The sequence below is a fragment of the Sprattus sprattus genome (assembly GCF_963457725.1).
Source record: "Sprattus sprattus genome assembly, chromosome: 10".
Taxonomy (NCBI): Eukaryota; Metazoa; Chordata; class Actinopteri; order Clupeiformes; family Clupeidae; genus Sprattus; species Sprattus sprattus.
This window is the reverse complement of record NC_137908.1, coordinates 29,072,811-29,085,916: the sequence shown is the minus strand read 5'-3', so window position 1 is coordinate 29,085,916 and position 13,106 is coordinate 29,072,811.

Sequence of the window (13,106 nt, the reverse complement as noted above, 5' to 3'; positions counted from 1 at the left end):
CATAGACATAGTATCCACCAGAAGTATTTTAAATTAGTTGGAAGTAACATTTTGATGCCTTTGTCTATAGAAGTATTAAGCTTCAACAAATATTAGACTGTTATAAATGTATCTGTTCTATTGTCCTTTGAACCTGTGAAAACAGATATTATGGCCATGTACTCAACAGAGCTTTTGTGTTGTTGTTTTCTGTCCTCAGAATGTAAATGTACATCGCACCACAGAAGATGCCTTGCAGACTGTCCCTCCTCATCTATGACTTGGTGACGTTTGTCTCAACATTGTGGCAAAAACTGGTTCCTTTTCTTCCAAATCATAACTCAAACCTAGTGATGTGTCTTGATTGCTTATCTGTAGATTCCCCTAAGACATAATCTTTCCTGAGGACTTTGTCAAAGACCAGTGCTGATGGTATGATTTACAGTGTATTTCGTGGCATTGTGAAACTCTGCAGTGTCCTGTTCATGTGAGGAAGTGTTTTCTTTTTTTTTTTTTTTAAACACATCTACATTTATCTGCACAATCGGCGAGAATTCCTTAGAACTGACCACATCACCATATGATTATGGTAACAGTTACACAAGACTACTGCAGACTGAAAGGGAAGAATGCTATATGTTTATCTGCCTTATATAGTGCCCTATCACTTTATACAACCCTACTCAGACTTACCCTTGTGGTTTGTCTTCTCCCTGTTTTTTGAGGGAATGGAATCAATGTTTGTGGTTGTTATATCTTAACGGATTAAGTTTGTTTGTGTTGGACAAACTCGACCAGGTCTTCAATCCAGTAATATGTCGGTGATTATTTGTAAATGCTGCCTTTTTCTCTTTGAAAAAACAAACAAACCTATTTTTAGATATTTATGTGACAGAATCATCAGCTGGTTTGCCTTTAGTAAACTACTAAGCTATAATATTAAAACAGATCGATTGAACATTTTTATAATATATATAAATAATAATTAAACTCCATTTTAGAGTTACTTTAAAGGGAGCGTGAAACTTTAATGTATTTAACATATGTGAAATGTAAGTGTGCAGTATCTGTTGTTGTCCTACTTCCCCCTTTTTTGATTTGGTGAAATAACATAAATCAGCAATTAAATGTGTGCGATAATGAGAGCAAACTAATTAAAGTCCATATCTTTGATATTAAACCTCGGTGCACTGAAACATAGATTTTGTTGTAAAGTGTTTTGATGTGGTGAGGAAATAACCTATAAATGTCCTATAGGTCATCTGTATACTTCCCATAATATTTCAGTGTTACAAATTAAATAAATGAAAACCTCGGTTGTAATTTGCCCTTGGAAACCTGAAAACCATGAATTTTGTGTTTCTGAACTTGTTCAACAAGTCACTGAACACATCTGTGGTGTTTGGTTATCAACATTCAAACCGAACAATTTGGAGAATAAAACTTTTTTATTTGGATGTTTTCTGAACACCGAGTTTTGCTTTCTGCTTAACCAAAATGTAAATGTGTGTATTGTTCAGTGTTAACACCAAATGCAATATACATTTATTATGGCAGTATACATTTGTATGTAGGCTACTGAAACTGAAATCTTCATAAATGTGAAATAAATCTTCACAATTTTAGATTTATAAGATGCTGCTGAGTGATTTACAATAGTCAAAACATTTTGATTGTCATCAGATGCACAAAGACCAAAGAGGGGGACAATTTGGGATATGATACCAATGCTGTAACCAAAAACTTTGATATAATGAAACATTTGTGTTCTGCCTTTCGGCTCGTAAACACCCATAGTTTGTCTTATAGTCGATTCCACAGTACACTAGTCAGACCATAAAAAATACAGATTTCAGCTTTTGCAATATAAAGATATGATGAGCACAGTGCTGTTTGCCATCAAAAAGGTAAAGCTTGCAACGCAACATCTGTTTATTGATAGACAGAGAACATTGGCCATTACAGGCCCATCAAAGGCAACTGTTACGCAAAGCAGCAGGCATCATGCAGCTCAACCCCGCCTATTATATAGGCAGTGTGTAATATGGAGCCAACTCAAGTCCCTAACAAATGCCAGATGAGAATAAAAAAAAAACTTAAGCTATTTACAGATTTCATCAGGGTCCGAAAGTCTTTGAAAACAGCGCAAAGAATGTACAGACGTGGACAAAATTGTTGGAACCCTTCCATTAAAGGAAGAAAAAGCCACAATAGTCACTGAAATAGCTTGAAACTGACAAAAGTAATAATAAATAAACATTTACTGAAAATGAACTAATGAAAATCAGACATTGCTTTTAAATTGTGGTTCAACAGAATAATATATATATTTTTTAAACTAATGAAACTGTCCTGGACAAAAATGATGGTACCCCTAGAAAAGATTGAAAATAATTTGACCATAGGGAGATGTTAAACACTCCAAAAAAAAATGTCTTCGTCTGAACTTAATTTAATTATGGAAAGGATTTCCACACAATTGAATTACTTTCTCTCAGCATAAAGTTATTTTGCTGATTTAACATAACATAGTAGTGTTGGTCCAACTTGATTTACTGATGGTGGTCCAACTTATTTTACTATGGCTGGTCTAACTTAATTTAGTAGTCAGTCCAACTTAATTTAGTAGCTTTTTTTTATTAATTTGATGAAGCCACGCTGATCCATTAAGAAGACAACTCCACAGTGGAATTTAATCATAATGCTTCATTTATGAACACACTAGGTCTACAAACTGCTAAAAGTTAAGGGTGGAAATAACACAAAACAGATATTTTTTTTTGCAAAAACAATATGCATTTAATAAAACAGACTGAGCCAGGATTGTACTGTGAGGCAGTTGCTGCAAACAAAGAAATTAAAAATGCAATGCTGTGTAACTCCAAGTTAGCTCACGTGAAATGTCAAACACTGTTAAGCCTGGTGATAATACAAGCCTGGCGATAAGATCAAATAGGAAAACACTTTCAACACTGGATCTCTGTGTGTATATACAAACACACACACACACACATAAAAAAAGCTCATCATACACATAAAAAAACCCACTTCAGGCCATTAGTGCATCATACACATTTAGCTTCAGGTCATTAGTTCATCATAGGAATGATTTTCTAAAAAACCTAAATGGTTACCATGTCAGAAGTCGCAAAGTTATTCTGAGCTTCAGTATGAGTGAAATTGCAAACAAAAGCCAGGCTGTTAACATCATCCAACAAACAAAAACAATGAAATTAAATGTCAAACACTGTTAAGCCCTAAGAAACAGGACAAGGCTTAACAAACAAAAGCCTGGCGATAAAATAGAAAAACATTTTTAACACTGGATCTCTGTATTTATTTATATATATATATATACAGCCGCGGAAAAAATTAAGAGACCACTTCAAAATTATCAGTTTCTCTGGTTTTACTATTTATTGGTATGTGTTAAAGTAAAATGTACATTTTTGTTTTATTCTATAACCTACTGGCAACATTCCTACCAAATTTCAAATACAAATATTGTCATTTAGATCATTTATTTGCAGAAAAATGACAATTGGTCAAAATAGCAAAAAAGATGCAGTGTCTTCAGATCTCGAATAATGCAAAGAAAACAAGCTCATATTCATTTTTAAACTACACAATACTAATGCTTTAACTTAGGAAGAGTTCAGAAATCAATATTTGGTGGAATAACCTTGATTTAAAATCACAACTTTCATGTGTCTTGGCATGCTCTCCACCAGTCTTTCACATTGCCGTTGGGTGACTTTATGCTACTCCTGGCGCAAGAATTCAAGCAGCTCGGCTTCTTTTCATGGCTTGTGACCATCCATCTTCCTCTTGATCACAATTCAGAGTTTTTTTTATGGGATTCAGGTCTCGAAATTGGGCTGGCCATGACAGGGTCCTGATCTGGTGATACTCCATCCACACCTTTACTGGCCTGGCTGTGTGGCATGGTGCATTGCCCTGCTGGAAAAAACACTTCTCAGAGTTGGGGAACATTGTCAGAGCAAAAGGAAACAAGTTTTTCTTCCGGGACAACGTTTTACTTTGCCTGGCTGAGGTTTGTAAAAGACCATAAGGATTGAACCAAAGTGGACTGGAGGGTCTCCTAGTTCGTCTTCGTTCTTCGTGGAGGGTCTCCTAGTTCGTCTAGTTCGTTATTCCACCAAATATTGATTTCTGAACTCTTCCTAAGTTAAAGCATTAGTATTGTGTAGTTTAAAAATGAATATGAGCTTGTTTTCTTTGCATTATTCGAGATCTGAAGACACTGCATCTTTTTTGCTATTTTGACCAATTGTCATTTTTCTGCAAATAAATGATCTAAATGACAATATTTGTATTTGAAATTTGGTAGGAATGTTGCCAGTAGGTTATAGAATAAAACAAAAATGTACATTTTACTTTAACACATACCAATAAATAGTAAAACCAGAGAAACTGATAATTTTGAAGTGGTCTCTTAATTTTTTCCGCGGCTGTATATATATATATATATATATATATAAAGGCACACACACATTTAAAAAAAAAAAGCTTCAGGTCATTAGTTCATCATACACACTTAAAAAAAGAAAAGCTTCAGGTAATTAGTTCATGATAAACATTTAAAAAAAAGCTTCAGGTAATTAGTTCATCATACACATTAAAAAAAAAAAGCTTCAGGTCATTAGTTCATCATAGTTCATCATACACATTTTTAAAAAAAGCTTCAAAAAACATCATCCAACAGACAAAATCAATGACTCGCTAAAAAGCTCGGTTTTGAATGCCTTTCCTTTCACCGAAAGTTGGTTTCCATCCAGTTCCATAATTATCTTCTGAAGAGCTTCAAATGTACCTTAGCTCTGGTGGGTAGCTCATGTTGACAGCATATATAACACCAAGCAACATTGTCTCGGCCATCTTCCTCTGGCTGTCTTCTCCACTGATGTCCTGTGGTAAAACATTACATAACTATTGAATTTCTTAAAAACCATCATCTTATTTCTGCAGTGATGAATGTATGGCAAAGTGAAAGCCCCCCCCCCCCCCAAAAAAAAATCACTATTACAATAAGGGTAAGTTTAGGCAAACTACAGCTTATGCTGGATATGCTGGAATGCAATATCATTTTAACCCTAATTTTCTGACATTTGAAAACAAAGGGGATAGTAAGTCCAAAAGATTTTATTCTATCATTATCTATATTAGTTTTGGCACGCACCTCAATTTCGGATAGCCTTGGAGGAGCTAGAATGGCAGGTGCCTATGTTTATGGTGCTTGGGAAAACAGTACAGCACACACTCGATATCTGTAGGGAAAATATATTCCTTTGCATAGTGTATAATACTGAATTTCAAATGTTACCAAAATGCAGAACTCTTGCCTTGATTTTAATGTATCTTAATTTCACGTGTGCCACATGCAGCTAAGAGCTAATTGGGAAAGTAGTTTGGCACATATGGCACACACCTCAACTTCAGAGTGTTGGAGAAGCCAAACTGGCAGGCAGACCAGAGTGCTGGCCTTAATTTTAATTTGTTTAAATTTGACATTAGATTAATTAGCACAGAGGAGCACATTTAACCTTATAATAAACACTAGTACAGATATCACCTCACTTCTAGTGTTGACAGTAATTTGCTTACTAGCAGGTAGTCTAACTTACGTGACATACAAAAAACTAAATTAAAACAAAAATATATATATATATTTTAATTGAAACTTGGTATTTGAATGCTCAAAATTAAGTGAAAATCTTAATGCTACTAAAGGCTGTTTGGGACAACAGTATGGCACCCACCTTAATTTCAGATAGCCTTGGAGGAGCTAGAATGGCACATGCAGCTAAAACCTAATTGGGAAAGTAGTTTGGCAAATATGATGCACCTCAACTTCAGAGTGTTGGATAATCCAAAATGGCAGGCAGACCAGAGTGCTGGCCTTAATTTTAATTTGTTTAAATTTGACGTTAGATTAATTAGCACAGTGGAGCCCTTTTGACCTTAAAATAAACACTAGTACAGATATCACCTCACTTCGAGTGTTGACTGTAATTTGCTTACTAGCAGGTAGTCTAACTTACGTGACTGGAATATTAAAACTAAAACAAAAAAATATATTTTAATTGAAACTTGGTGTTTGTATGCTCAAAATTAAAGCCCCATCATGCAACAATTATACTTCAGAATTAGGGTTAGGATAAGAAGTTTAACCTTAAAATAACAGCTTAAAAAAAAATTGGGTCGCTACAATTACTTTTAATATGGAGAATCGCCTCCGTGCCATTGCGATAGGGTCCTGGCATTTAACTGCGTTATGTAGTTTTGCCTGCCGCCCTGACTTGTTGACTTTCTGCAGATCTAGTAAGTAGCTTATTTGCCGTCTTGCTTTGTCTTGTATTGCACTTGCTTGATGTTTGACTGTGTAAGGACAGTCGTTGAGTAACTAGTTTGTCATAATGTCAAAACATTTCAAGAGATTTCGTTAGTTTTAGCTGCTAGCATGCCGTTCGCGAATAGCTATTGATCCGTTGTGCTGCTTTAAGTGAAAATCTTAATGCTACTAAAGGCTGTTTGGGAAAACAGTATGGCACCCACTGTAAGATTAGCCTGGTGACACCAGCCTACGTATTTCCGCCTGAATTGATTTCAAGCTCATACTCAGTCTGGCCCAACCCCATTGACAATCGTCTCCAGAACTCAAAATTTTGCAGGACCAATCAGCAAACAGTTCAGAGCTGTGACGCAAAACTCGCCTTGGAGGAAAAGACACGAAAAGCTATCGTAAAAGTTGTCTCAACTCTCGAGAACATCAGAAAATTAAAAGGAGAACAAGAGTATTTTCTTGTAAGTTTTATGATTGGAAAGGACGTCGTAGCTCTTCTCCCAACTGGCTTTGGGAAGAGTTTAATCTACCGAATGCTTACTAAACGTTGCTGATTGGTTAAGGGAACTCCAATGATTTTAAACCTCAAGATAAGCACCCGCCCATCTCGGAAACCAAAATGCATTGGGTTGGCCCAGACTGAAAGACGGAATGAAATGGAGTCACAGGCTGGTAACGGCCAGGCTACTGTAAGATACTGAAAGTCACTGAATACACGACGAGTCACGGATGCACAGTTCACGACTTTATTGTGTGTAGCATAATACAACAGTGCCACGAATCAAGGCAGACCCAATATACAGCCGCGGAAAAAATTAAGAGACCACTTCAAAATTATCAGTTTCTCTGGTTTTACTATTTATTGGTATGTGTTAAAGTAAAATGTACATTTTTGTTTTATTCTATAACCTACTGGCAACATTCCTACCAAATTTCAAATAAAAATATTGTCATTTAGATCATTTATTTGCAGAAAAATGACAATTGGTCAAAATAGCAAAAAATATGCAGTGTCTTCAGATCTCGAATAATGCAAAGAAAACAAGCTCATATTCATTTTTAAACAACACAATACTAATGCTTTAACTTAGGAAGAGTTCAGAAATCAATATTTGGTGGAATAACCTTGATTTAAAATCACAACTTTCATGTGTCTTGGCATGCTCTCCACCAGTCTTTCACATTGCCGTTGGGTGACTTTATGCTACTCCTGGCGCAAGAATTCAAGCAGCTCGGCTTCTTTTCATGGCTTGTGACCATCCATCTTCCTCTTGATCACATTTCAGAGGTTTTTTATGGGATTCAGGTCTCGAAATTGGGCTGGCCATGACAGGGTCCTGATCTGGTGGTACTCCATCCACACCTTTACTTGCCTGGCTGTGTGGCATGGAAACATTGCCCTGCTGGAAAAAACACTTCTCAGAGTTGGGGAACATTGTCAGAGCAAAAGGAAGCAAGTTTTTCTTCCGGGGCAACGTTGTACTTTGCCTGGCTGAGGTTTGTAAAAGACCATAAGGATTGAACCAAAGCCGACTGGAGGGTCTCCTAGTTCGTCTTCTCGTCTTCTCTTAGTCGCATAGTCAGACATTTTGGGCGACGCACTTAAGCACGTAGGGGGGGGGGGGGGGGGGGGGGGGTATTTTACTGCGCAAGGGGGGGTTGTGTATCTCACGTGCTTACGCGTTACGTCTAAAACAGAGCATATATCACCCTTAAGACTTTGTTCTGAACTTCAGACACACGTGTTAATCGTCCCATTCTCATTGGGAATGAATGGAGACGATATACCGCCTGTTGAGCAAGGGAAAGCCTCTGCCTCCCTTTCAAAGTTGGGCAATTCTTTAACTCTATGAATATGAGAACCACGCGGTAACCAATACATTCGGAGGTTATGAGAAAATATTTTCCAGTAACACACTTCCGAGACTCTGCCATCTTGTCCAGATTTTCTTTGATCCAAAAAATCTAAACAAGATGGCGGAGTGGAAAATATTTTATGTGAATAAAGGTGAATACAGGTGGTTACACGACTTTTACTCGGTTTATTGTTTATATACTACACGAACACTGTCAGGGCAGACAGAATATTGAAGGTCTTAACTGAAGCTCTGGCCCATTGTTAGCTTGCTGCTTTGCGTGGACCTGCGTGAGCAACCAATTGGCCGTCTCTACACTATGCCTTTTATAAATGCCTTTAAAACAAATAGGCTAGCTGGCTAGCTAACTGTAGGCACCACTCCACAGGCGCATAGGCGCTTTTCCCCAGGCGCCTCTTGCCAACGCGCTTTCGATGCGACTGCGCTTATAAAAGTCGCGTCCTGTGTGATCGGGCCCATACACAGGTTTCTTGTATACAAACATTGAAGGCTGCGTGCGCAAATCCGCGGCAGAAAGCCATCTACCCTAATACAAATGAATACAGAAAGCCCAGTTTAAATATATTGTTTATTACTTATTTAGCCTACCGATCCCTATTCTGTTGCCATGAATGCTTGCACACACCCTCAACATATTCCCAAACGTAACCTTGAACATTGTTGAGCCTTTTTCTATATTTTATTTTATTTGATATTTTATTTTTCCTGGCAAACGGATGCTTCCTCCTAGGTATACTGAACATCTTACCAACTCTGTTAGAGCAGTTCACCACACAACAACTCTCTGTCATGTTGCCTTCCTCCACAGCTTTCTCATCCACTTCAACGTTATCTTGCTTCTTTCTGCCGCGAGATTGCGCACGCAACCAGTGATGACGTAGCCGAGAAACCCATGTATGGAGCGCACCTAAACTTCAGAGTGTTAGAGAAACCAAACTGGCAGGCAGACCAGAGTGCTGACTTTAATTTTTATTTGTTTAAATTTGACGTTAGATGAATAAGTACTGTGGAGCACATTTTACCTTAAATTAAGAACTAGTACAGATATCACCTCACTTTAAGTGTGGACGGTAATTTTCTAACTAGCAGGTAGTCTCTAAGCTCTAAGTTACAAGACAGGAATCAGTAACTATATACGGTGGGAAAAAAATACGACATTAGTATTGTTCATCTGGTGTTCAGCTTACTTATAAGCAGTTGTATAAACTTTACTCACGTCTCCAGTGAAGGATGTCAAAAGCTAAATCTTCTTTCTTGTGTCTCTTGCTCATGTGTAAGTCTTTCTCAGTGTGGGGTCATCTTCGATTGCTTGTCAATTTTCTTCGGTGAAATATCCGTTAGAAAATAGAGCATCAGCATGCGCAGCAGGTAGAACGCCTATGGAGGATTATCGGGGCCAAAACTAAATAAATAAATAACTAAATAAATAAATAAATGAATGGTTAAATACTTGGATAAATACATAATTAGATTTATTTATACCTACATTTATTTATTTATACTTACATATATTTATTTATACTTACATATATTTATTTATACTTACATTTTGTCATACATTTTGTCATACATTTTGTCAAACATTTTGTCATACTTACATTTTGTCATACATTTTGTCATACATTTTGTCATACATTTTGTCATACTTATTGTCATACTTATTGTCCACGGTGTAACTTGCTTGCAGCAAAATAAATCCGTCATCCCCCGTCACCAAGTCAGGGGGCGGGTTAAAGCCTCTGATTGGTGGTTCAACTTGAATCGACTGCTTTTGACTAATTCAAGATGGCAGCACCCGGTGTGGATTAAATAAATGGAATATTGCATGCTACAGTAGTCGAAATGTTGGCTGTAGCTGAGGAGATGGAGGCAACTGCAATTCACATTGTTTTTAAAATCATATTGAGGGCTTCGCTGAGATTATATCAACGGTATCGGCCCTGACTGACACAGACATAGATGAAAATGTGTTCACGATCCTCAGCGAGATGGTAGCAGATGAGGCTGAGTGATGGTCATACATCCTGGAGGTGGTCGTACTCTGTTTGATCTTCGGCTGGCACAATTGAACACTTTGCACTCTCTGGCCTGAAAATACAAGATATTGCGAACCTTTTTCGAGTGTCCAAGCGCACTATCAAGCGACAAATGCAGCAGAGTGGTATCAGGTATTAATAAGAGTAGACTGTGTCAGGGGTATAGATGTTCGGGATCTGGAGAAAGTAATGGGTAAACGTCCCTTGTCATGACTAAAAGGAGAGCTCCAACTATTAACTCTCTAGTCTGAGAGTTGTCATTTGTTGGGGAGCTGTGAGACTCTTTCTCTGAGACTGTTGTAACGTCATTACTGCTTGACTGTCACTATGTTTACAGTATTGTGCCCTATGAAAGATGGTCCTCCGGCCTTCAGAGCGGAGAGAGACATGATTGAGACCTAAGCCTGGTGTTGTGTTGTTTTTTATTGTCAGAGGTCTGGGTTTCTCTCCCAATCTACAGATTGATAAACGTATTAAAATCCAGAACTCAACTGAACGTAGACCCCGTTTATACGGTGGGAAAACGTATATATTTTCATGCGGTTTGGCCTTTCATTTACGAGAAAAAACGGAGGTTTTATCACGGGAAACGATCATTTCTAAAAACTCCGGCCAAAGTGGATTGGATTAATGGATTAGCAGCCTACTTATGCAAACCTACAGGTTTAGCATAGTTATGATGGCGTTTGGGGGCGTATATGCGGGTTCATGTAAACAGAAAGTTTTTTGGAAAAAGACCTTGTGTGTACGACGTTATTTTTGAACGGAAGGGCAGAAATATTCTCTATTCTGTAATTACCCGGCTCTGTGTAAATGTGGTCTTACTCTTAGTCATCCGTTTATGAAGAGACGGACAAAACACTTTCTTCATCACTGGTGATTCAAAAACTGAGGACATAAGAACCATGCTACAGCGTAACATTCTAATAGCAGCCTGATGCAAACTATGGAAGAGATAGACGTGATGGGGTAACGACAGCGCTACGACCTGGCTACGACAACTACGGCCAGTGCACCCAGTAGGCCACATTAAACCCAACATTTCATAACACTACTAGAAATACTACTAGTAGTAGACGAGTTGAGGGCCTCTTAAATTAAGGATGCAGCCTCACGCAGCAGCTGAGGGTATGTCTTCTGGGACATTCTGGTATCTTGATTTATTTAAATAATGCTCAATAACTTTCATTAAACTAAATCTGGCGCTTGGCATCCATAAACGCCAAAATTCAGTATCCCTCGAGCCTGATCGACTGGTTGAGCCTGCCTGGTGTGTAACACCAATCAGAGGCTTTAACCCGCCCCCTGACTTGGTGACGGGGGATGACGGATTTATTTTGCTGCAAGCAAGTTACACCGTGGACAATAAGTATGACAATAAGTATGACAATAAGTATGACAAAATGTATGACAAAATGTATGACAAAATGTAAGTATGACAAAATGTTTGACAAAATGTATGACAAAATGTATGACAAAATGTAAGTATAAATAAATATATGTAAGTATAAATAAATAAATGTAGGTATACATAAATCTAATTATGTATTTATCCAAGTATTTAACCATTCATTTATTTATTTATTTAGTTATTTATTTATTTAGTTTTGGCCCCGATAATCCTCCATAGAACGCCACCCTCATTGGTATGACGCAAAAAAATGACTTTGGTCCAACTCAAACTAAATCAATTAAATTCGAATTTATATGGAGTTAAGTACAATGGACAAGAATATATCATGTACATACTGTAAACACAACATATTTGTGTAATGTGAACTAAAAAGACTTTTGTAATCTGAACAACCCCCTAAGTTATAGGGGCGCCGCTATAGACATATATGATGTCTATGGGCGCCGCATAGCAATAGGGTCCGACTGCGTCCTGCGTCCTCCTGCCAAGACACGCCCCGTGTACAAAGACACGCCCCTCGTGTGAAATAGACGCCTATACAACGACTGACCAATCTCAGCGTGATGACGTAATACGTAGGATTGTGATTTCCTACTGAAATCGGGGAGTAATTTTCCAACGTAGCACAGAGACGGGTAAAAAATAACGAAATATTTTTTCTTGTACTGTTGAGTACGGTGTCACAATGACAATGGGATTTCCACTGAAGTTTCCCCCGTCCTTCCTTGGAGTTTATTTGTAAGCAACTTTATTGGAGCTCCAGCAGTTGTCTTGTTGAGCAACAACATCGTTAACTCTTCTGTTACGAAGCTGTTCCGTTTTTGTCAAAACCTACAAAACGTAGTTATCTTTGCCATACAGCTACACAGCCTGCCACACCATAGGTACACAAAATGGGGTTTCAATATTTCAGTTAACTTCTGTAAGTCCAGATATTGCCTGGTGTTTGTAGGCTACGGGAGGGAGTCAATTTACTGTAACAGTGGAGTTAAAAAGTTAGTGTAACATTTTGCTCATGGGCAGTGTCATTTAAATTCTGGCTCTTAATATTCACAAAAATATTGATTGGAATTTACTCTGAAAATGTCAGGCTGACCAAAGAGCAATGAAGAGAAACCGAATTTGCATTTACTGATAACTGTGATGTCAAATGCATATACTTGGCTTTACAGAGGTACAAAGTAAAGTTACTTAAAGGATACAAGCCTTAGAATTGTACATTTTCGCCCCTATTCCACTTGTATTGTTTGCATACGATAGGGAATTCTTAGTAGGGGAAACATGACTCAGGCCATAAGGGTAGGTTACATTTTTTTATTATACAGAAAGGGAAGGTCATTACACAAAGCATTTAAAGTAAATAAAAAAGTAAATACAAAATATGTGAAATAACTTTAAGGGATAAAATTATTATTAAAAATGGGAAACACAAGAGG